The sequence below is a fragment of the Manis javanica genome, chromosome 7, assembly GCF_040802235.1.
Source record: "Manis javanica isolate MJ-LG chromosome 7, MJ_LKY, whole genome shotgun sequence".
NCBI classification, from domain to species: Eukaryota; Metazoa; Chordata; class Mammalia; order Pholidota; family Manidae; genus Manis; species Manis javanica.
The window spans coordinates 34,223,139-34,246,735 of record NC_133162.1 but is presented as its reverse complement, the minus strand read 5'-3'; the positions used below and the strand labels follow the sequence as shown (position 1 = coordinate 34,246,735).

Here is a 23,597-nt window from a genome sequence, read left to right as displayed (position 1 = left end):
TGTGTAGGTTTGAGGTATAAAACATCTTGTTTTGATACATACATGTTTTGCGATATGGTTGCCATTACAGCATTAGCTAATACTTTATCATATCACGTAATTATCATTTATTTTTTGTGGTGGGAATAATACTTAATAATAATCTACTCTCTTAGCAAGTGATTTTTATGTTACAGTATATACTGTCTATAATCAGTATACTGTGCATTATATCTCCAGGACTTCTCTACTAGTTGCAAGTTTGTACCCTCATCTCTCCTAGTCCTCCATCCCTCAGTCCCTGGTAGCCACCATTCCACCTTCTGTTTTAATAAGTTTGACTTGTTTAGATTCCACATATAAGTGATATCATACAGTATTTGTCTTCCTCTGACTTATCTCAGTAATATATCCTCAAGATCAATCCATGTTGCTGCAAACAGCAGGATTTCCTTCTTTTTCATGGTTGAATAATATTCCTGTGTGTGTGTGTGTGTGTGTGTGTGTGTGTATCTCAACAGCTTCTTTATCCATTTATCCATTGGCAGACACTTGGTTTGTTTTCATATTTTGGCAATTGTGAGTAACACTGCAATAGGCATGGGAGTACATAGGTGTCTTTGATATCCTGTTTTCAGGTCCTTTGGATATATACTCAGAAGTGGAATTGCTGGATCATATGGTAGTTCTATCTGTAATTTTTTGAGGAACCTCCATACTGTTTTCCAAGTTGCTGCACCAAGTCACATTTCCACAAGGTTTCCCTTTTCCCGCATGCTCACTAACACTTATTATCTCGTCTTCTTGATGATAGCCATTCTAACATATGTGAGGTAATACCTCAGCATGGTTTCTATTCCTATTTTCCTGATGATTAGTGATGTTGAGCATTATTTCATGTACCTGTTGTTCATTTGTAATCTCTTTGGAAAAAATGTCTATTTAGTTCATTTGCCGACTCTTTTTTTTTAAGGAGAAAGAAATTAATATTTATTGAGTCCCAGTTATATTTGATTATAACTTATAATAGTATCATTGTCATATAACATAAATGTATTATAAAACTTGTAAAAGTATCATTTTATTTATTGCACTTTACCCACTTTTTAATCAGATTTTTTTTGTTAGTGTTTTTTATGAGTTCTTTATATATTTTGGATATTAACTCCTGATCTTTTTTGATTATTGTGCATAATAGTATGAATAACTTTAATTTAGGGAGTACAGATATGTGCAGAGCCTTGTACTGAGAATTTCATATACATTGCTTTATTAGATTCTCTTTGTAGCTCCATAAAGTAGGTATTATTATCCCAGTTTTATATGTAGAGACACTGACATTTGAATTACCTAAAGCCATAGAACAAAGAAGTGGTGAAAACAAGGCTTAAACCTTGGTCTAGTTGACTCTAAAACCTACATATATAATGGCCATCTTATGCTCCTCTGTTTTGGGAGTGAAGGTCTGTTCAGTGAGCTTTGAGGTCTCTGTCCTGACCTGGGTACCTACCACACAAACTTCAGAGTTCCATAAAATATTCCCAGTCTCCTTCAGTTTGGGATCTTTCTCAGCTTTCCTTTCTTAAATGCCCGCTGCCTTCATAATGCATAACTGATGCCCATGAATCCTTCTTGGGAAATGCAGCTCACTGACCACTCTTTCTTAGTATAACCACACTTCACACTTATGTCACAAGCCCCAAACCAACCCTGGCTTTTTATCTCTGCCAACCTCATTGCTCAGCAGAACCACTGACATAAATATATACAAAATCTCATGAGGATTTTTCTCCTTGACAATCTCCTCATAGCTGTCCATAGAAAGGAGAATAATTTAAAGGTACTAGGACAAGAAAGTTGTGTGTAATCAGAAGGAGTCGGGGAATCAAAGAGACTTCAGTTTAATAAGATGAAGAATGTAATTCTGTGGGAATTTGGGGCAGAGGTGGTAGCACTGAGAGATGGTTTTCATGGTCCTAAGATCACAAGTATGATCAAGAGTTGACTAATTATTTTTGCTTTGGGTTCAAGTGAAATAATTAGGTAATTGGTTTGTAATTCCTGGCTAGCATGGTATTTTATTTCACCTTTTAAACTAAGGAAGCTTTAGCTTTCATAAGACAAACTCACCAGTAATAATAATGTATATTAGTTTTGCTCTTACCCTTGACTGGTTCTGGCACTTTATAGACCTTCTGTCATTTAATCCTTACAACTATCCTGTGAGCCAACTGGTGACAATGGAGAGTCTTCTTTTTCTGAGACTCAATATCCTTACCTCCAAAATGAGGAAGGTTCCATCTAGCAGTAATATTCTTCCTCTCTTCCTATAGGGCAGGGAAGAGTACCAAGCCTTCCCAGAATTTCTAGCACATAGATGATGATCAATAAATGTTTTTTGAATTGAACTAATTGAAAGCAATGATACTAAATGGAAAGCAGATTCCCCCACATAATATGTTGCCTGTGTTCCAATTGTCTGTCTTTGCCTCTGAGTTATCAAACTTGTCATTTATTTGTTGAGGAAACCTCTCCCCTGCTTCCCTAATTTTAATCTCTGTCTAAAAGAGGCTCAGTCACTCTATGAATCCTTTGCATTCATTATTAATTCTTATTACATAGCCTTCTGATTTTCTTGTTCTTAACTATAGCTGAATTGGTTTTATGCTCATTTTACATTTTTCATTAATGGATGCCTGGGGAGTTTTATTTGCTCCCTCTGTAGCTGAACAAATATCTGCATGAAAGTTGTGAAAGGAACCGAATGATTGAAAGAGCAACACCTCGTGTCAGCAGGCTTTAATTGCAGGCTTAAATTTTGACAGTAATTAACCTAAAATTTTTTTCTTGGCATATAGTTGACATAATACAATATTACTTTCAGGTGCACAACAATAGTGATTCAGCATTTATGCATATATATATCACCAAATGCTCACCATAAGTGTAGTTACCATCTGTCACCATACAAAGTTATTATAATATTGCCTATATTCCTTATGCTGTACTTTTGTCCCTGTGACTTATTTATTTAAGAACTGGACGTTTATACCTCTTGCTCCTCTTCACCTATTTCACCTATCCCCTGGCTCCCCTCCCTCTGACAACCACCAATTTGTTCTCTGTACTTATGAGTCTATTTCTGGTTTTTGCTGTGTTTAGTTTTCACATATAAGTGAAATCATATGGTATTTTTCTTTCTTGGACTTAGTTCACTTGGCAGAATACCCTCTAGGTCCGTCCATGTTGTTGCCAATGGCAAGATTCCATTGTATATGTCCCACCTCCTCTTTATCCATTCATGTATTGATGAGCACTTAAGTTGGCTCCATATCCTGGCTATTGTAGTGAATGGACTCCTTGAAAGCTGATTTTTTAAATTAAGTATAAAATTAAAGTATATAGGGATTAAGAATTCCAAGGAGGAAAGATTATTCCAGATGTTTTGGTTTCAGCATATATATTTAGTATTATATAGATAAAAGGACCAAGTAATTGATGGAATTTTTTACTTTTTATACATATGGCTTAGCACCATATATGAAGAGCTGAAATATCTGCTCAAAATTCCAGCTTGAAAATGATCACTTTCATTTAGGCTTCTGAGATTGAGTAAGGAACTTGGAATCCAGTTTGTCCGCTTGTTTGTGGCAGTGGTTTGTCAGGCACTCCTGATTGGCCTCCTGATCTTCAATCTCCCCTGATTCTTCACTGACAGACCTCCAGTTGTGTTTAAGGCAGGAGTGTGCCCATTTAAGAACATGCATCTTCCCAGACTCCTCTGAAGCTAAAGTGATCACGACCTAGGTCTGAGCAGAGATAAAGAGAATTTCTGGACAAATATGTGTGGCACTTCCAGGAAAGCCATTTATTTCCTGATAAAAAGAGTTGAGTCCAACTGTCACATGCATTTTGATCTTTACTCTTTCCCTTCTTTCTGCCTGGACTATGGATACTAAAAGTTGAAAGGGCAGCATCCCAGCTTTCAACTCTGAGGAAAAAATTCAAGCAGAAAGAGTGGCAGAGAAGGAAGCTAGAAGGAACCTGGAACCTTGTTGACTTCCTTAAACAGTTACCTCAGCTCTACCTCAAAACTTCAATTATGGATGAAAAATAACACCTCTGTTTGCTTAAGCACTATGGTCCATTACTTTCAGCCACCTGAAATCCTAACCAATGCAAATATAAAAGAGCAAATACAAGAAAACTATAGACTTGAAGAGATACTTAGCATATGTTGAAGATATTGGCAATTAAATCCATCAGGGCATGAATATATTTTGCTGAGCTTTGGTCTATCCAGATATTGTCAATAACTACTTGAATCTTTTTTTTCCTTCCTTCTTTCCTTTCTTCCTTCCTTTCCTTTTAAAACAAACTTCATGGAGCAAGACCGATACTCTCTGTGCGCTGGAGAAAAAATGGTGAGCACAACAGGCATGATTTCAGTCCTCAAACCATCATGCAAATATATAATTATAAAACAACTTAAATACAATGAAAGGAAATAGAGTGAGCAATTAGAACATGTAAATGAGGGACCAGATTTGGTCTTTAGGTGCATGGCTCTCTTGTTAGTCCCACGTTTATGTACATGATTTCTTTCGGGGACACTGTTATCGACAGAAAGGAAATATATCCTGTCGAATGAATCTCTGTTCTTACAGGACTGGGTGAGAGGCCTGGGGAATTTAGCCATTTTTGTACTTGGGGTTGTGGTTTTTCTTCTAATCATCATCCTAACCCTAACCCTACCACTAATCCTAACCCTAATCCTAATCCTAACCATAATCCTAATCCTATACTGAATACTAAAACTAATCCTATCCCTGGCCACTCACCTTAATGCTTTCTCTCACTCTAACCTTCACCCACACCTAACCAAACACTAAACCTAAACCTAACCCCAACTGTAACACTGAACCCGGAACCAAACTCTCACCATAACCATATCCTCACGCTACACTTAATGCTAATCATAACCTGGACCCTAAGCCTAGCACCTCACTCTAACCCTCACAAGGAACTGTAACCCTAAACACAACTCTAATGCTAACCGTCAGACTAAACCCAAATCCTAACTCTAACCCACACCATAACTTCTTCCTAAACTGAACCCTACACCTAACCAAAATGCTAACATGACCTATGCCTCCACCACCACATCCTCACCACCTTCTTCACCCACAACTCACAGTAATATTAAACGTAAATCTCGCCGTAACCCTAACATTAAACCCAAATCCTAATACTAACCGTGACACTATCCTCAAGCTAGACTTAATCCTTTCCTTACCCTAAAACCTAGCCCTAGTCATTAACCCCTCACCCTCAGCCTCACCTTCACCCACACGCCACCATACCATATGGTAACCCAAACCATAAATCCAACACTAACCCTCATATGAGCCCTAAACTTGAATGTAACCCTAATTATATTCTCACCCTATGCTTAATGCTAACCTTAATCCTAACCATAACCCTCACCCTCACTCACATTGACATGGAACTGTAATACTAATCCTAACTCTAAGGCCAACCTTTAGGGTAAACTGTAACCCTAACTCTAACCCTCACCAGAGCTTTATCATAAACCTAATCCTACACCTAATACTAACTGAAACACTACCCGTACCCTCACCCTTTCACCCTGATCCTCATTTTCACCCACACCTCACCATAACACTAAATGTAAATCTTGCACTAACCCTAACATTAAACCCAAATCCTGATACTAACTGTAACCCTATCCTCATCCTACACTTAGCCCTATCCTTACATCCAACCTTAACACTGGTCACACACCCTAACCCCTCTCCCTCACCCTAACTTTCACCCAAAGCTAACCATAACCCTACACCAAAATCTAACCTAAACCCTAACACTGAATCATAAACCTACCTCTAACCCTAACCATATGCTCACTCTATACCTAATGCAAATCTTAACCCTAACTCTAACCCTACATGTAACGCCTAACCCTCATCCACACTCACGCTCATAAGGAACCATAAGCCTAACCCTAGCTCTAAGGCTAACCCTTAGCCTAAACAGTAATCCTAAATCTGACGGGAAACATAACTTCATCCTAAGACCAACCTTACACGTAACCCTAACCCCAACCCAAACCCTACCTCAACTCCCTCACACTCACCTTGACCTACACCTAACCATATGTCTAAACCTAACCCTAACCCTAATCCTAATATTAAACCCAAACCAATACTAACCGTTACACTATCCTCACCCTATGCTTAACGCTAATCCTAAGTCTGGTCACTCACCATAACCCCTCACCTGCATCGTCACCTTCACCCACACCTAACTGTAAACTTAAACCTAAATATAACCATAATCCTAAAAGTAAACCCTAATCCTAACACGAGACATAACCATATCCTCACCCTACACCTCATCCTAAAGCTAAAAGAACTCTAACCTTAGCCCCTAACCTTCACCTCACTGTTATCCTGAAGCTCAACTTAACCCTACATCTAACCCTAACTTCTCACCCTAACTCAAACAAAACCATAACTTCACCCTAAGCCTAAACCTAAACCTAAAGCTAATCCTAATCCTAAACCTAACCCTAATCCTTACCCTTAACCTGGTTCCCCAATGTGAACCCCTGAACCTTAAACCCCAATGGCCTCAACCTTAACCCTAAACCTTGAATACGATCCCAAACCCTTACACCTATACCCAAACCTATACCCTAATTATTGACTCTCACTCTGACCCCTGACCCCAACCCTTAGGAATCCAGAGAAAGAACCATGTCCTGCTCAAGCCCTGGTTACATGTGCTAAAGGACTGCAGCAGAATCATAATTTGGCTCCTTAGAGATGCTCTTTAGGTGCATGGCTCTCTTGTTAGTTTCACCATTATGCACATAATTTCCTTCTGGGACACTGATATCGACAGAAAGGAAACGTATCTTGTCAAATGAATTTCTTATCCTACCGGACTGGGCGAGAGGCCTGGGGAATTGAGCCATTTTTGTACTTGGGAGTAGTGGTTCTTCTTCTAAACCTCACCCTAACACTAAACCTCACCATAACCTGATCCATAAACCTTAAACCCTAAAAGTAACTCTCACCTTAACGATATCCTCCTCCTATACTTAAAACTAATCCTAACCCTAACCAGACCCCTACCCCTACTCCAAACACCTCACCCTCTCCTTCACCTTTACCCACACCTAACTGTCTAAACCTAACCCTAACCCTAATCCTAACATTAAACTCGAAACCTAACTCTAACCGTAACCTTATTCTCACCCTACACTGAATCCTAAACCTAATCTTAACCCTAACCCTGGCCATTCACCTTCATCCCTCACCCTCATCTTCACCCATACCTAACTGTAACCCTAAACCCCAACCTAACTACAGTCCTAACACTAAACCCTGAATCTAACTCTCACCATAACCATATCTTCACCGTACACCTAATGCTAACGATAACCCTGACCATAAGATTAACCCCTAACTTCCATCCTCAACCTCAACTCACATGGAACTATAACCCTAAACCTAAGTCTAATCGCCACCCACAGCCTAAACCCAAATCCTAACTAACACACACTATGCCTTCATCCTAAACCTAACAGTATACCTAACCCTAAACCTTACCCTTACCTGTACCCCCCCTCCTCACCCTCACCCATACCTCACTGTAATCCTAAACCTAAATCTCACCCTAATCCTAACATTAAACCAGAATCCTAATTCTAACTGGAATCCTATTTGTACTTTACACTTAACCCCAACCCTAAACCTAACTGTGGTGACTCACCCTAACCCCTCACCCTTACCCTCACCTGCATCCATACCTAACTGTAACCTGAACCCTAAACCCCACCCTAACCCTCACACTGAACCCTAAACCTAACTCTAACCAAAAGCATATTGTCACCCTTCACTTCATACCAACTTCAATCCTAACCCCAACCCTAACCCTAACCCTGTGCCTCACCCCTAACCCTCACCTTAACCCACACTCCCATAGAACCATTAGCCTAACCTTAACTCTAAGACTAACCCTTAGCCTAAATCCTAATCCTAACCATAGTTTCATCCTAAACATAACCCTATACCTAACCTTAATCCTACCTATATGCCCACCCCATCACCCTCACCCTCATCTTCACCCACACTTCACTGTAGTTATAAAACAACCTACATACAATGAAAGGAAATAGAACGAACAATTAGAACATATAAATGAGGGACCAGATTTGGTCTGAGGAGATTTCTCTGAGGACCTGAGGTCTAAGCTGAGAGTTGAAAGGAGTTTATTGGCAAAGGTGGTAGATGGAGTAAGAAGAAACAGCATGTGTAGAGTCCCCGAGGCTATAGAGAGCGAGGCACTTTTGAGGAACTGAAAGTAATCCCCTGTGACTGAAATACTGAGACTAAAGAAGAAAATAGGCCAAAATTAGGCTAGAGAGGTGAACGTGCCAGATGATGAAGGACCCTGTGTTCAGTTGATATTAAGCATTTGGATCTCTGTCTTAAAAACAATGGGATGTTATTGAAGATCCTAAGCCTTTAGGATGACCTGGCCAGACTTGACTTTACAAAGCCCAATAATAGATTGGAGATATAAGAGTGAAGGTGACGTGGGGGATCCTGGTTATGGTAGCACATGGCATGTGTAAGATTGTGGGCAAGGGAGAGATGGCGATAGCTAGGATTCAGGGGGTGGCAGTGGAGATGGAAGAAAGTTGTTGGATTTGAATACTATTTAGAAGGTAAAATAAGTAAGACCTAGGGATATATTAGACACAGAGATTGACAGGTGGGAGAGGTCGAGGAGGACTCTCAGATTCTGGCTTGCAGATTTGGATGGGTGGCATTTACTGAGAGATGAGTGGGTGGGGGACATTATAATGAGTTTCCATTGAACACACTGAGTGTGAGGAGTCTTGAGACACTTATGTGGATTTGTCACATAGGCAGGTGTGAGTAGAGGTCTGGTGCTGAGGGAGGTCAGGGCTGGAGGCGTCAGTGTGTAAATGGTAGATGAAGTTACAGATCATGAGATCATTTACAGGGAGAGGACAGAGTGAAAAGAGAAGGTAGTTAAGGTCCAAGTTGATATAAAGATGAATAATATAATTCTCTTCCTTAAGGAGCTTATAACCTGGTAGAGGTAAACTGCATACCACTCCTTGGTTTAGTTTGCATCTCTTTTATCTTGAATTATTATGAATAATGGTGATAATAAAAGCATTTATTGAGTGCTTACCATGTGCCAGGCTCTTACATAAGGTGCCTTCTAACCTTACTACTCTGCAATCCTTGCTGATTCCAGAAAGACCCCTGTAAATGCAAATGTAGCAGGTATAAATGTTTTGTCCCCAAAATTCAAGTGATCAAGAAAAAGATAATATTTTCCCATCATTCAACTTAATGATTATTTTAGACTTTCATTCTGTCTGATGGCAGACAATAATCTCAGATATTCTGAGAACATAACTATTTTTCATTTATTGCTTCTTAATATTATAATTCTTAACACCATTACTAATAATATTGAGACTGTCATCATTTTTCTTGGCAGTATTATATTCCAATACATGAATGAATGAAAACTTTAGCCTGTTCCCTGTTTATGAACCTTCAGATTATTTGCAGTCTTTGCTATTACAAAATCTTTGTGATACATCTTTGCATAAATGTGCCAGTATAACTGGAGGGTGAATTCCTGGAAATGGAAATCCTGGACTGAAGGGTTTATGCATTAGAAATTTTGACAGCTTTTTCTAAGTTGTACTCCAAAGAACTTGAACCAGTTTATACTCCTACAAATAGCATATGAAAATGGCTGTTTCCCCTCTTTAGCACAAATAGTGGGTATTATGAAACTTCTAGTTATTTGCTTTATTTTGTCTCAATTGTATTTCTTTAATTATGAATATGGGTTAGCATTTTTTCACTATATACTATTTTTTAAACTTTTTTCCTTCCACTGAATTTAACACAAACATCTTTTCATTTAACGTATGTTCATCACTCCTAGTATATTTTTAGGAGTTTACTTTCTAGATAAAAACCTATAAGATCACAAACCACACTAGACAGAATCTTTTTTAAAATAATAAAATATTTGTGGCTAAGATCTCTTAGGTGGACTTTAAGCCTTAGAATAAACAATATGCCGAGTCTAAGCCGCTAGTGTTCCAAAGAAATATAATGTGACTCACAAATGTAAATTATATATGTAATTTTAGATTTTCTAATAGCCATAATAAAAAAGTGAAAAGAAACAACTGTATTTAATTCAACAATACATTTTAACCCAATATATTCACAATAGTATCATTTCAATATGCAATCAACATAAAATTAAAGAGATATTTTACATTCTCTTTTTGTTCTAAGTTTCCTAAATCCAGTGTGTATTTTTACTATTATAGCACATCTCTGACTAGCCACATTTCAAGTGCTCATAGCCACATATGGCTAGTGGCTACTGTATTGGATAGCACAGATAAGTAGTTGTAATGAAGCTTCCTAGTGCACAGAAGGTGCAACTAACACCCAAATAGCTTAAAATCATCCATGACAAATTGCCCAGTTTTTTGAGGCCAAGTTCAATGCCTTTGTGAGAGGAGGTACTCAAAGTTTATTTTTCTAATTGAGTTATTTTTATTTTTTCAATTGAATGTTCATACTTGTTTTATGTAGATATGGTCGAAATACCACATTGTAGCAATGAATCATTTTGTTAGTCATAAAACAAAAAACAATTCATACATTTTACTTTGTTTCTCAGAAATGAGAGATGTTTTAAGAATGTGTTTTCATAAGATTTGCCAAAAATTTTCATTACACAATAGCTTTTTTTTTCCCCTCTTCCTTTTGGACAATTGTTGAATTGATGAAGCTTTTAAGATAGGTAAGAACAGATGTGTTGACTCAGTTTGGGAAGGCAAAAACAATTTTACTTGAAGAGAAGCCCTCAGGGAAATGATAGTCTTCCAGAGGTGTTTTAAATCCAGCTTTAGGAAGTACTGAGTCTTCAGCAAATGTTGTGATTGGGATAAGAGCCAACAGAACGAGGGCAGACTCTGACAGTCCTCCAGATGGGACAATACGGTATTAGGCCTACGCTTCCTAACTTAACATCTCTTAGGAAGATTTACGTTCTAATCACTTGCTCAGAATTTTCTCCCACCATCTGTCCTTCAGGCAAATGTTAGTCTCTTTAATTTTAAGTAATTTTAATGCTCCCAAATCTACCAGTTTAGGGAAGGAAAGAGAAATGTTTTGCCAAGTTATTTAATTGCTTCATAATATGATGTGAGAAAGAAATCCTTTTCATTAAAATATTAATGTTCAATTCACACATGGAGGCACTAACACATTAGAAATGGACTTGGAGTATACCAGCTGGAAAAGCTGGATATACCATCTAATTCAATATGGTCCATTCCTCTTACCAATTTAGAAAACAGATTCAGAGATGGAGACACTTGCTTTTAATCACCTGGCTATTCGGAGGCCTAGATTTCAGGCTTTCTGATGCCTGGGCCAATAATTTTCTTTAATATGAATTACAGCATTATATAACATTTACTGAGCATTTGCTAAGTGCTAGGCTCTGGTCTAAGTGCTTTTCATACATGTCACCAATTCACAAAACCCTTGCAATATAAAGTATTTCAAATTGAAAAGAAAAAAGAATCTCTCTTAAATGACAATTTTTTCTTGAAACTTCATTTGCTTTCTTAAACAGAAGTTGCTGACGCATGAGCCATTCTCCACTTTGAGAGTCAAAGTCTGCAAAGGACGCCTAGGTGTACTCCACTGGGCTGTGTTTTGATGGCTAAGTAAGCAATCACTTATCCACAATTCAAGCCCAGTATATTTCTCATAAGGTTGCAGAGAGGTTTGGAAAGCAAGCTTTTTTCCTCTTTTCAGTAATAACTTCTTCCCCTTTTCCATCCCCCCATCTCTCTTCTCTTCTCTTCCTTTTTTCCCTCCTCCCCTTTCTTTCCTCTCCTTTCTTCCTTTCCTTCTTTTCCCCTCCCTCCCTCCCTCCCTCCCTCCCTCCTTCCTTCCTTCCTTCTTTCCTTCCTTCCTTCCTTCCTTCCCTTCCTAACTTCCTTCCTTCCCACCCTCCCTCGCTCTTATTATAGAAAGTGAGGTATTAAGGGCATTTTCAGTAGAGATTCCAAACTCTTTGATTTATCATGAACATGTGGAATGTTGGACATGCAAGGACCTTAGACATCATCTGAAGGGAAGCAGAAGTCCAGAGTATAGAGAATTCTATCTGAGGCCAATGACATGAAATTCTTCTGAGGTCAGAAAGCTACTACCTAGGAGAGGTCCAGTCAACCCCAAGTATGAGCTGTTCTGGAGGTGTCATTCTTTTCAAATAACTTAATTCTATCTCAAACTAACAAGTTCTCCAGCTTCACTTTGAAGGAGGCCAGGATCCCCTGCCAGGAGCCTCAGAATGAAAAAAAAATATCTAATCATGTCCAGTACTTCAAAATCCCAAGAGTTGAGGGCCAGGTATCCAGGGAGAATTATACAGAGTAGGTTCTCAGAGAAGGACTTGTAAATATGCACAAGAGAAAGAAACAGGACTTTTATTAACCTGTGCTCGAAAGTTCTTTAAGTCATTTGATTGTGGAATAAAACCAAAATATTGAGAGAACTTAAAGAAGGTAAACTGGAAACTGGTTTTATATTTTGGAAGCTCAGGTTTCCAGATCCACCATCTTTAGTGACAGGCCAGTGAGATTCTCAACACCAGACATTTACTTTCCTATCCCAATAATTGTAGCAAAGTGATCTTCAAGGCCTGTTTTTGGGCCTTAGTTTCTAATACTGTAAAACAAGAGAATTAGTCCATATGACTAGTCTATCTGTATGTGAACCACATGACTCTATAGTCACATTAAAATAATAATATGACATGTGATTCAATTGCTATAATTCTTATCATTCTGATTTTTTCCCATTCCATTTTATGGCTTAGCTGAACTGGCTGAATTTAGGGGAATACTTTAGGGGCCCCAAATCACTATTGTAGGAACTCTATCTCACAATTTTTCCTAAGGAGTGTCATGGCTGCTGCATTCTCTCTGAGATCCTTGCCCAGAAAACAATCTAGGAGCAGAATAGTATTAAAGGTCAGCACTGTTAGTGGAATGTTCCCCGAAGTGCTCCGAACAAACCCAGACTCCTGCATGTGGACTTCATGACTCCGCTTGATAGGCTCCTCTGCACCATCCAGGCTTATGTCACACCTTCTTTGTCCTCATTTAATTTACTCTGGGCACACAAGCCTTCTTTCAGTTCCTCAAAGGCACCAAGCACTTTCCAGTTTGGGATCTTGATATGGCCTGTTTTCCCTGCTGACCTCTCTTCCTTCACCCTTGGTCTGCTTGGATGGCTCAGGCCTAAATATCACATCATCAGTGGGGTCTTTGCTGACCACCCAATCTAAAGCTGAAATCAGGCCAATGTGCCCGCTTCTCTTCAGAGCACTCAGTGTAATTTGTGATTTACATATATTTGTATGTTTATTTCAATATCTGCCTCCCTAACTAGACTGGAAAGGCCTTGGGGGGAGGGACTATCTCTTTTTTTGTTCATTCTTGTATTTCCTAGCACACAGTAGGCACTTAATAAATATTTGCTAGATTAGTGAATGAATGAATGCATTCCCAGAAAATTACCAGCAGTCAGCTCTCATTGGTTGTTTATAACGACACAACTTATGAGAACACTTAGTGAAATTACCACTTTGACCCTGTTTTGGCAATGTGGAAATAGCTATTGGTCCTTTGTCAGGTTGGCCACAGTTCCAGTGTGTGCTTATTCAGACTGAATGACTTTGGTGGGAATGTCATTAAGCCAGTTCACTCAACCTCAGTTCTCTCAGTCTGAGTTCTTGGTAAATTTCAGGGAGGTTTTCCTGGCCAAGAAATACCTGAGATTTCGAGTTTTAACTCAAATATCCTTAATAGGAATTCAAGTCAATCTCAAGTGATTGATTTTGTCTATGAATAAACGTCAGAATTAAGTCGCATGGAGAATTACTGCACAGTCACCTTACTGCAATCAGTTTTGCTTAGTAGTTGCTGGTACCACATGAAAAAGAGGTTATTTATTAGGAACCGAATAGTTCCTTTTAAATTCTGTAGCAATCATGTCCTTTTTTTTTTTTTCTTCCAGTCCATGGAAAGTGTTATCTCAGGCAGCTTTGTGCAGGAAGTTGGGTTTATCACTTCCTCACAGTTGCAGTTTGTCTAGGACTTAACTACATGCTATCAGATTACATCAAAATGTAAGCCTTTGTGTGTTTAACTCATCAAAGGAGTGGACCCTCAGGACTTGATATCACTTCACTGCATATGCAGCCATGTAACAAAACAAAGCCTATCTAAACAGGACAGAACTATTTCTGTTGTGTGGCAGCTCCACTAGCTCGAACTTGCAGAAATGGTTGGGTTTCAGGTGTCTGCAGCGTTTCACTTCTTGTTTTTATATTTATCTCTTTTTAGAATTGTAGTCATTTGCCTGGTTGTGTGCAAGGAAGAAGACTCAAAATATTACCTACAAGGAAGGAGACCAGATTGCTCCAAACCGCAGTGTCAGTTGGAGGCAGCACTAACCTTTAACTTACCATTTTCATTTTTCACTTGAGAACTCAAGTCGCTGCTGTCATAGTCTTGGCTTTGGAGCTGGCCACGCTTGGGGTTTGAATCCTGGCCCCTTTGTTTCCTGGTTGTGTGTCCTTGGGCAAGTTGTTTTACCTCTCTGAGCTTTGTTTTTCCCATCTGAAAAATGGAGAAAATAACAGCCCGGGCCTCATATCTTTATGATATGGAATAATGGTATGCATTAAGTAATACATGAAAAGCGCTTAGGGAATGTGCTCACCGTAGGAGGGATAGCAGTACCATGAAGCCTGAGAGCATCGCCTGCTGTGCTCTGCGGGGTGGCAAGCTGTGCTGGCAGAGCAGTCCCAGGCTGGCTCGGTTCTCAGGCTGCACTTCCACCTTTGGGGCCTTGTTGCTATTTTCTTCCCCGTGGAGTTCCCTCTTCTTTGCGGTGGGCTGGTTGCCAGCTGCTGCCTCTATTGGCAGCCACAGGAAGCCGATGCAACTGTGAAGTAATACTTCTGCCCCAAGGCTGGCTCCGCCCTTTAGACCAAGGTTTTTTAGATCTGCTCAGCCAACTCTTTTTAATGCCTTGCCTAAAAAGGACTTGTCACCCAGCTCTGCTGCTCTGGGAAATGGCTGACTGCCCCAGAGGCTTCGGACAAACAGCTTTCGGGGGATAGATACGGTGAAGGGAACGTCTTCCTCCCAGATCAATGCTTCAGGATTTTGGGGTACCATCTTGTAGCAACTCTCCAATATGACAATCATTTACCAAAATCAGATGTCAAAGGAAGAGGGATGGGGCTTGATTCTATAAAATCTCTCCAAACCAGTGGAGTATAATGAGACACTCTAAAAAAAAATTATTTGCATCAAGGCAGTATGCAAATTTTCATAGGCCTATGACTGGAAAGAAATTAAGTTACACCTGAAAAACTGTATATTCTAAGAAGGTAAATGTCTTGTCTTTCTTTTTTAAAATTGGAAACCATTTTAAGTAGGGAATTGAAACAAGCCGGATGGTTTATGGCTTCTGTATACCCTGGTTGCTCACTGAGGGCTCCCTGTCTTCATAGCTTCCTCCCTTCCGGCCTCTGGGGTGGCAGATGCTCTGGGAGCCGTGCTTTACCTCTGATCACGTCAGAGCCCCTATCCACCCTCCATTCAGTGCCAGCAGGCTTTAGGAGGAGATCCCACCCAGTGGATTGTGCCTCTCTGCCTAATCCCTTGGGGTGAGCACTTTACTTATCTTTTTAGCTTTGTCCCTGAATGCCCTCTCTTGGCACTCCCCTTCATGGCCACAGAGCCAATCTCACCTCTACCTTCAAGTCCTACACAGGAGACAGGTTCCCATGCTGGATCCAGCATTTTGGGCTCCATGTTATCTGGGAAGAGAGTTTAAACATTTGGCTACCACTCTGGTGCAGAAGGTAATTGTGAATGCTAAGGGAAGACCAGCCCTTCCTGTAGATGGATGAAATAAAAATTAATTTTTTTTCTAATTGCAAAAACAATAAACATACCTAGCCATGCACACACTCCTAAACACAAAAACACAGAATAGAATTTAAAATTGAAGACCCTCATGTCTACTTCCTAGTGGTAATTCTTCATTATATGTTGTCCCAGATTTATTTCAGTGCATATAAAAGCATTGTACTTAAAAAAAAAAGAGAATGGGATGCAGACCTACTCTTCTGAACCTTGCATATTTTCCTTAACAGTACATCTTGGGATAGATTAAAATGTCAGTACATGGATTTACCCCATTATTTGTATGACTATGGTTATTCCACAGTAGAGTGGACTATAATTTATTTACTCAATTCCTTACTGATGAACTTTGGACTATTCTAGATTTTTTTCTTTTTTTGGCTTAACAAACAGTGCTGTACTGAACATCCTTGTGCAAACATCATGGTGCTCATGTGTGAGTATTTCTGTAGAATTGCTGGGTTAAAGGGTATGACATTTTAAATTTTAATAAATATTGCCAAATTGTGTATCAGTGTACCAGTTTGCAATCTGCCTCAAACTGGAGCAGTCCTGTTTTCTCACCCGATCAGCTGTAGTATTACCACATTTTATAAATCTAGTGGGCAAAAAGTCTTGTTTGTGTGTTCTTTTATTAGTAGTAAAGTTGAACATCTATCAAGATTTTTTTTGGCTACCTGTATTTTCTCTTATGTGAGTTTTCTGTTTGTATCCTTCATCCAATTCTCTGTTGAGTTGTTTTTTATCTTATTGACCTGTACATCAGTAACAATGTTTGGCTGTAATTACAGAATGCTTACTAAAAGGTGGCTTAAATTTATTATTTATTATATTCTATAATACAATGTCTGGAGGCAGAGTATTCCAGGGTTGGGCAGTGGCTTTGCAATCTTGGGTACAGATGCTTTTTATGCTATGTTGTACTCAACTTGTCTTCTGGTGGTTTCAAGATAGCTGCCATAGTTCCAGTCATCACATAGTAGACAACTGCCTTGAACACCCCAAAACCTTCCCTACCCCAAATCCTCAAGCTTCTCTTTTAATCACGGAGGAAAACTCTACCTAGCAGTTCACCTGCAGACATCTCCCTGTACCCAGGTCCCATTAGCCACAACTGGGTCACATGTCCCTTTCCAAACTGAGATGTCCATGCATCTGCCAGTTTTAATGAGATTTTCCCTGTTAATCTCTGTGTTGTCTCCTGAATTAGCGGAAGCATGAAAATGCAATTTTATTATAATGCAAGAATTCGAATTTGAGGGCAAATGCTATACTTGAAACATAAGATGGTGTTTGGCTTGGAAGGATGTATCTTTAAAGGCTCAATGCAAGACTTGGTCTGGGGCAGGCTGGCGCCTTCACATCTGGCCCCTCTCAGTAAATTATAATATCCTGCCTAGCCCTCTACAGCAGGGTAATCCCGTGGCTTTCTTCTCTGGGCAGCCTGAGGTAGTAGGACTGCACCTGGGCTGCTCGTGTTAGGCCAGTTGGGATCTGCTCACATTTCTTCTGGATGTCCCCAGATAAGATGAGGAGATTGGTTTCTTAGAGGCCTGTAGGTGGCTATAACAATACCTACCCTTTTGGATGCTGAGCCCTCACTGAAACAGTGAGAAACTATAACCTTTTTCACCCCTTTTGGGAGAAGAGAAGAAGCTCCCCTCTTCTCCTTACTGGGCATAGAGAGAATGAGAGGTAGCAGTTACAGCTTATTTTTGCTTTGCTTATTTATTGTGGGTCAGTGGTCTCAGAGGAAAGAGAAATCTGATCTAAGGTATACTTTTGTAACTAGAAAATTATCTTTTAATCAGACTAATCAGACTATAGGCTTACCTTCTCTACTCCCAGAGTCTTTTTGGCATCTTCTGGATACCAAGGCTCTTCAGTCTTACAAAACTAAGGCTATGGACATAGAAGGCTGTTCCAGAATCATTTAGCTGAACTTTATTCTTCTTCCTTGATCTATTCTAATTTTCTCGACAACCCCAAAATGAGAGTTCAAACAAATGTCAGTCCCCTTCTTCTTCTGTCCTCCTATTCCCTACCTCATGACTAACACAGTAGTTACAGTAACATCTAAACTGAGTATTTATTAGACTAAAGGAAATATTCACTTTCATTTTTAACCATAGGGAATCCTGGACAATGGTTATTTAAAATTTCCCTGAGTATTTTATATTTTTGGATGCTATTCTGTATGGACTTAAAAAATTCCTTCCAAATTTTTGTTGCTAGTGTATAGAAATACAACTGACTTTGTATCCTCTGACTTTGCTACCAGTTTTACTCACTTTTAGGGTGGATTCCTTAGGCTTTTCTACTTATATGGTCATGCAGTCTGGGAATAGTGTTACTTCCTCCTTTCCAGTCAGGATGGAAAGGCTCCAGGAGGCTGTAGTCTCACAGGCGGCCAGCTTGATGAGCAGCTGCACAGTTTAGGCTTCAGGTAAGCTCACCTTTTGACTAGGCTACCCCAAGTAATGAAAAATCTGTCTGATCATGTGCAGTGGTCTTTTCTGGCTCTGGTTCTGTGCATGCTGTTTGCTCTTTCTCTTCCCCCCATTTGAGGCTTTCCTTTCTTACTTGATGAGTTTGATTTGAAAACTGGTTCCCTTGGAGAGACTTTTTAGGTCTACCTTATTTCTAAAGCATTTTTCTTTTGGCTGATAGACAAACCTGCCATTTCCAGAGCATTGACCACCTCCCATTTTCCATTTCCTTCTTTGGTTCCATGTGAGACAGTTACTCCCTCCAGACTCACTAGCCAGCCTGTCCACTAACTTTTCTTGATTTTTGCCAAGTGACTGTTTATCAGCAAGTGGTCTGGTGTCCTTTCCAAATGAAAATTTGGGACTTGCTTTGCTCCCACTTCCACAAACTATACATTTCCTTTAATCAGCAACTTTTTGTGTTGGGAAATACAATTTTTTTATTAGTTGGTCTCTACGGCTCCCTCACAGTTTCAACTTGAAATTACTTGAAAATATCTTTGATTCTTTGTCTTAATGACTTGTACACTTGCTTTATTTAAATATTTTATCCTCCAAATCTCATTTATTTTTCAACTCATTCCAAAGGTTAACTTTTTCTGTTTAGTTTCGTTCTCTGTTAAAATGAAAGGAGAAAATATCCAATCAATAATATCCAATGCAATAATTTTCAGACTTCTTTTCTAGTAATATAGGTACAAGATTTTTAAAACTCAATGCAACTTTTTTTTTTGCAGGTTATGGTGAAAAAATCCGGTTGTCATAGCTATACAGAAGGCACGCAGGATGGAAATTGGCCCAGGAAGGGTCTCCTCTCAAGCACGGAGATAATCCTGGATTTTGATTGATTGTTCCCTTTTCACTTTTCTCTCTGTTTATTTGCCTCCCGCACTGGGTCGTTTTCCATGAGTCTTTTTTTTTTTGGAAACAGCATGAGAAAGTGGAAGGGATATGGACTTTGGAGTGTAAATAGACCTGCGTTTTAACACTGCTTCTGCCCATTTCTAGTTGTGGGTCCTTGGGCAAGTTACTTACCCTTTCTGAGCTTCACATCTTTCTTCTAAAAATCGACTTGAAAACATAAATAATATTCATAAGGCATCTGGCACAGTGTCTGGCCTATGAAAGATACATGTTACCTATGATCATTCCCTTATGTCCCTGCCTTCTTCCTGCACACTCTTTCTGCAATTACTTGTCATTCATTACTAGGCTTGCATGAATCTATACATTTATGATCTTTGAAAGTAGTGGTTTACCTTTTCTTTTCTCTTAAAATTAGGTCAACAATGTGATGTATCTGCCAAAAAAATAGCTTGTGCAGTCTTAGCCTAAATTACAAGGGAATGGATATAGGTTAAATGTGTCCAGAATCATAGTTTTGGAGACTGAATGGAGTTTAGAGACCAGCTGCTTCAACTCTTTTTATTTTACAGATGAACTAAGTGACATAGCAAAGAAAAGCAGTTTGCCTAAAGCCCATGGTAGAGTATATGTGGATACTGAGATTTCTTCACTTCAGGAAAACAATTTATTTTTAACAATCAAGGCAAGATTCATAACAACATAAATTAACTTTTTAAAAATGTACAGTTCAGTGGCAGTTAGTATGTTCACAATGTGCAACCACCTCCTTTACCTAGCTCCAAAACATTTTCATCACCCTATATTCATTAAGAAGTCATGCCCCATCCTCACCCATACCAGCCCCTGGCGACCACTGATCTGCTTTCTGTCCTATGGATTTGTCTGTCCTGGATATTTATGCAAATGGAATCATACACTGTGTGACCTTTTATGTTGGACTTTTTCACTTAGCATAGTGTTTTTGGTTCATGCTTATTGTTTAAAATTTAAACATTATGGGACACTATAATGAAGAAAATAAAAAATACTCTGTAATCCCACCCATCACTGATGAAGATTGTTAAGAGTGCCATGATAGTTGCTGTTCCCACTGTCTCCCATGTAAATAGGTTCATAAACTTTATTTGAATTTGTTATTTCACTTACTGCTTGCTATATAGGAAACAGCTTTCTGTGTCAACACATACAGATCTCTTCATTTCGGTATGCTTTATGTGGTTTTAGTCTAGGTTGCTTAACAAATCTGCTGATAGACATCCTATATCCCCCACCCCTACTCCACCCAATTCTTTGCCAAGTACAATAGTTTGCATCCTAACATGCCGAGTGGGAATTATTTTGAAATTGCAACACTGGAGAAAAATAAACAGGAATTGCTTCCATTTATCTGGGATCAGCTTGGATACACTGGTAAATTCATGCATCAGTAAGAGCTAGATAATCTTGGAAGTTGTCCCTAATTTCAGATTCTTTGATTCTTGACATTAATACCAAAATCATGGTAGTACTAGAGACATAAAGGCAAATGTCCAGAACTGGGAATTGAGAGGCTGGATTTAGCCTTTATTTTGCTAAGGACCTTTGGAAAGCCACTTACCTCTTCAGACTTAAGTTTCCTCATCTGTGAAACAAGGTGAATAGGCTAGTTAGTCACTTATGTGGTATACTGCAGCTGACGTCACTACCCTGTTAACGATGATTCTCTTCTGCAGGAACAGCTCTGCTTCATTAGGATAGGCCCCCAGTAGCATATTGTGTTCTGAAACCCTCCTCTCTCAGCCATATCTTATTGTTCCAGTGGAAGCCATTTGTCACAAGTCAATCCAGTCAAAATCCTTCTTTAAGACTTTTGAGTGTGAACCACAGAAAGTATAGGCAGTTCCTCTCTTGTGGGGGGATGTGAGAAATGAAACTTGGTAGCCAGTGGTGACTATATTATGAATGTATCAAAGTTCTCCTGTGGGAGAGGGTGGGACTCCTGTGCTGTGGGTTAGTGTAGGAGTAATCACATTAAAGAGGAGATACCTCTAAATGCAATGTAGTATCCTGGATTTTATCCTGAAACAGAATAAGGACAGTGAAAAGACTGGTAACCCAAGTAAAGTTTTTGGTTTAATAGTATTGTATCAGTGTTAATTTTTTTTTTAGTTTTAACAAAGACATCATAATTATATAAGATGCTAACATTAGGGAAAGCTGTGTGAGAACTCTCTAAACTATATTTGTAATATCAACATCATATGCTTCCTTATATGATGAAGTGAGAAGGGCATAACATCACTTTTGTGGTGTTCTTTTAAAAAATGCCTACCTGAATTAAACCATGAGGAAATACCACTGAGAGACATTCTAAAAACGGCAGATTGTACCCTTCAAAAATGTCAAGGTCATGAAAGACAAAGAGAAATAGGAACTCTCCTAGACTGGGAATCTTAGGAGACATGAAAACTAAATGCAATATTTGATCCTAAATTCTATCCTGTACCCCAAAAAGATCATTAGTGAGGTAATTAGAAACATTTGAATAAGCTCTGTAGATTTGCTAATGCTATTGTATCAGTACTAATTTCCTGGTTTTGATAATTGTTCAATGGTCATAAAAGATGCTACCATATGGGGAAGCTGTATGCAGGTGTGGGAACAATATACAAGAATTCTTTATACTATTTTTAAAACTTTTTTTAAAGCCTGAAATTATTTCAAAATTCAAAATTAAAAAGCTTACTAAAAGTGACATCATCAGAATGGTATAGGCAGCTCCAAACACTCAACCCTCCTTAGAAACATAAAAAAAAATTCAGAATTGGTTAAAACCACCTTTGTCAGAGTTCTTGAAAATAGTAAAAAAATTTAGAGCAACCAAGCAAATGCTGAATCAAGAAAAAGGAATTTAAAAATGGTAGGAAATCTCTGTGGCATTTTTACTTGCCATTGCCTGACACCCTTCCTGATGGGGTAGCAGTCTTGAAGACAGCAACCTGAGTTTCCAGTGTGGGACCTTGGCCTTAGTCTGGAAGGAGCAGGACAGACTTTATTTGCAAATCATTGTGGGTGTCTGTTCTACCTGTCTGGAAGTTACCTGAAGGACTGACACAAGATGTGTTGCTGTTTCACTTAACCCAGAACTTACTCTGGGCAGAAAAGTAGTAGATATTGTTTGAAAGATTTAAAGGTGAAAAAAGCCCCTGCTGGTGTCTGCAGGTTGCTATCTTCAAGGCTGCTATCCCAGCAGGAAGGGTGTCGGGCAAAAGATTACAGTTGAGACATACAATAGACTGCCTAAAGCCTATGAGGAAAACCTGTGGAGAGACACTTTTGGAAATTCGGAAATTCAAAAAAACCCATGTGTACTAAGGAACTTAGAAAGCCACATACATGTCCAAGACAGGACATATCCTCAGAAAAGACCCAGAAAGATCCTAAGCTTTCACTTCTGGATGATCTCTAGGAATGGTGAGAACAGAAAGTGGAGGCCAAGGCAATGTTGTAAGAAGCCCAGCTAAGTGTTGGAAGAGTGTCCTGACACAGTGAATCTGCAAAGAATGGGAAAATGTTCATTTGTTTGTTTGTTTGTTTTAGCTTCTAGCATCAAGGAAATCTCTTTCAAGGCCTAGATGAACACAATTAAAGGAACAGAGACTTCAGTGACCATACACAACAAGGAGTACAGTCTCTGCAAAACTAGTTTGGAAAAGTCACTAAACAAATGGACAACTGTGACCTTCAACACTCAAGAGCAGCAAACCCTGGTGAAGGAGAATGTAATTTCCAGAGTTACCATATTATAATATTCAACTGGACTCTTCTTGACAACAACAATGAAATCACAAATCATACAAGATACAAGAAAGTATGGCCCATTCCAGGAATAAAAATAAATTGACAGAAACCATCCATTAAGACAAGACATTGGAATTACTAGACAAAGACTTTATATTGACAGTCTTAAATGGGCTCAAAGAGCTAAAGGAAACCATGCATAAAGAACCAAAAGAAACCAGAAATGATGAAAGTATCAGTAAAGAGAGAAATTATAGAAAGGAGTCAATGAGTTGTAACTAAATGTGTCATGTGTCACTTCTAGAAATGCTCTTACAGGGAAGAGGCATACCTTTCTTTTCTCCCTTTCTCATTTT

The 23,597-nt window shown here is 39.0% G+C and overlaps 1 long non-coding RNA gene across 2 annotated transcripts; it reads right to left on the bottom strand.

The window, feature by feature from the left end:
• Positions 1–2,789: 2,789 nt before the first annotated feature.
• LOC108396634 (uncharacterized) lies at positions 2,790–15,035 on the bottom strand. Of its 2 annotated transcripts, none has more exons than XR_001852996.3 (4): positions 14,889–15,035; positions 14,632–14,785; positions 9,232–9,305; positions 2,790–4,389 (listed from the first exon to the last, which is right to left on the bottom strand). It is a non-coding gene; the product is annotated as an uncharacterized lncRNA (long non-coding RNA). The 2 variants fall into 2 exon arrangements; XR_012133508.1 differs by having other exon boundaries at positions 2,790–3,788.
• Between the last annotated feature and the right edge of the window lie 8,562 nt (positions 15,036–23,597).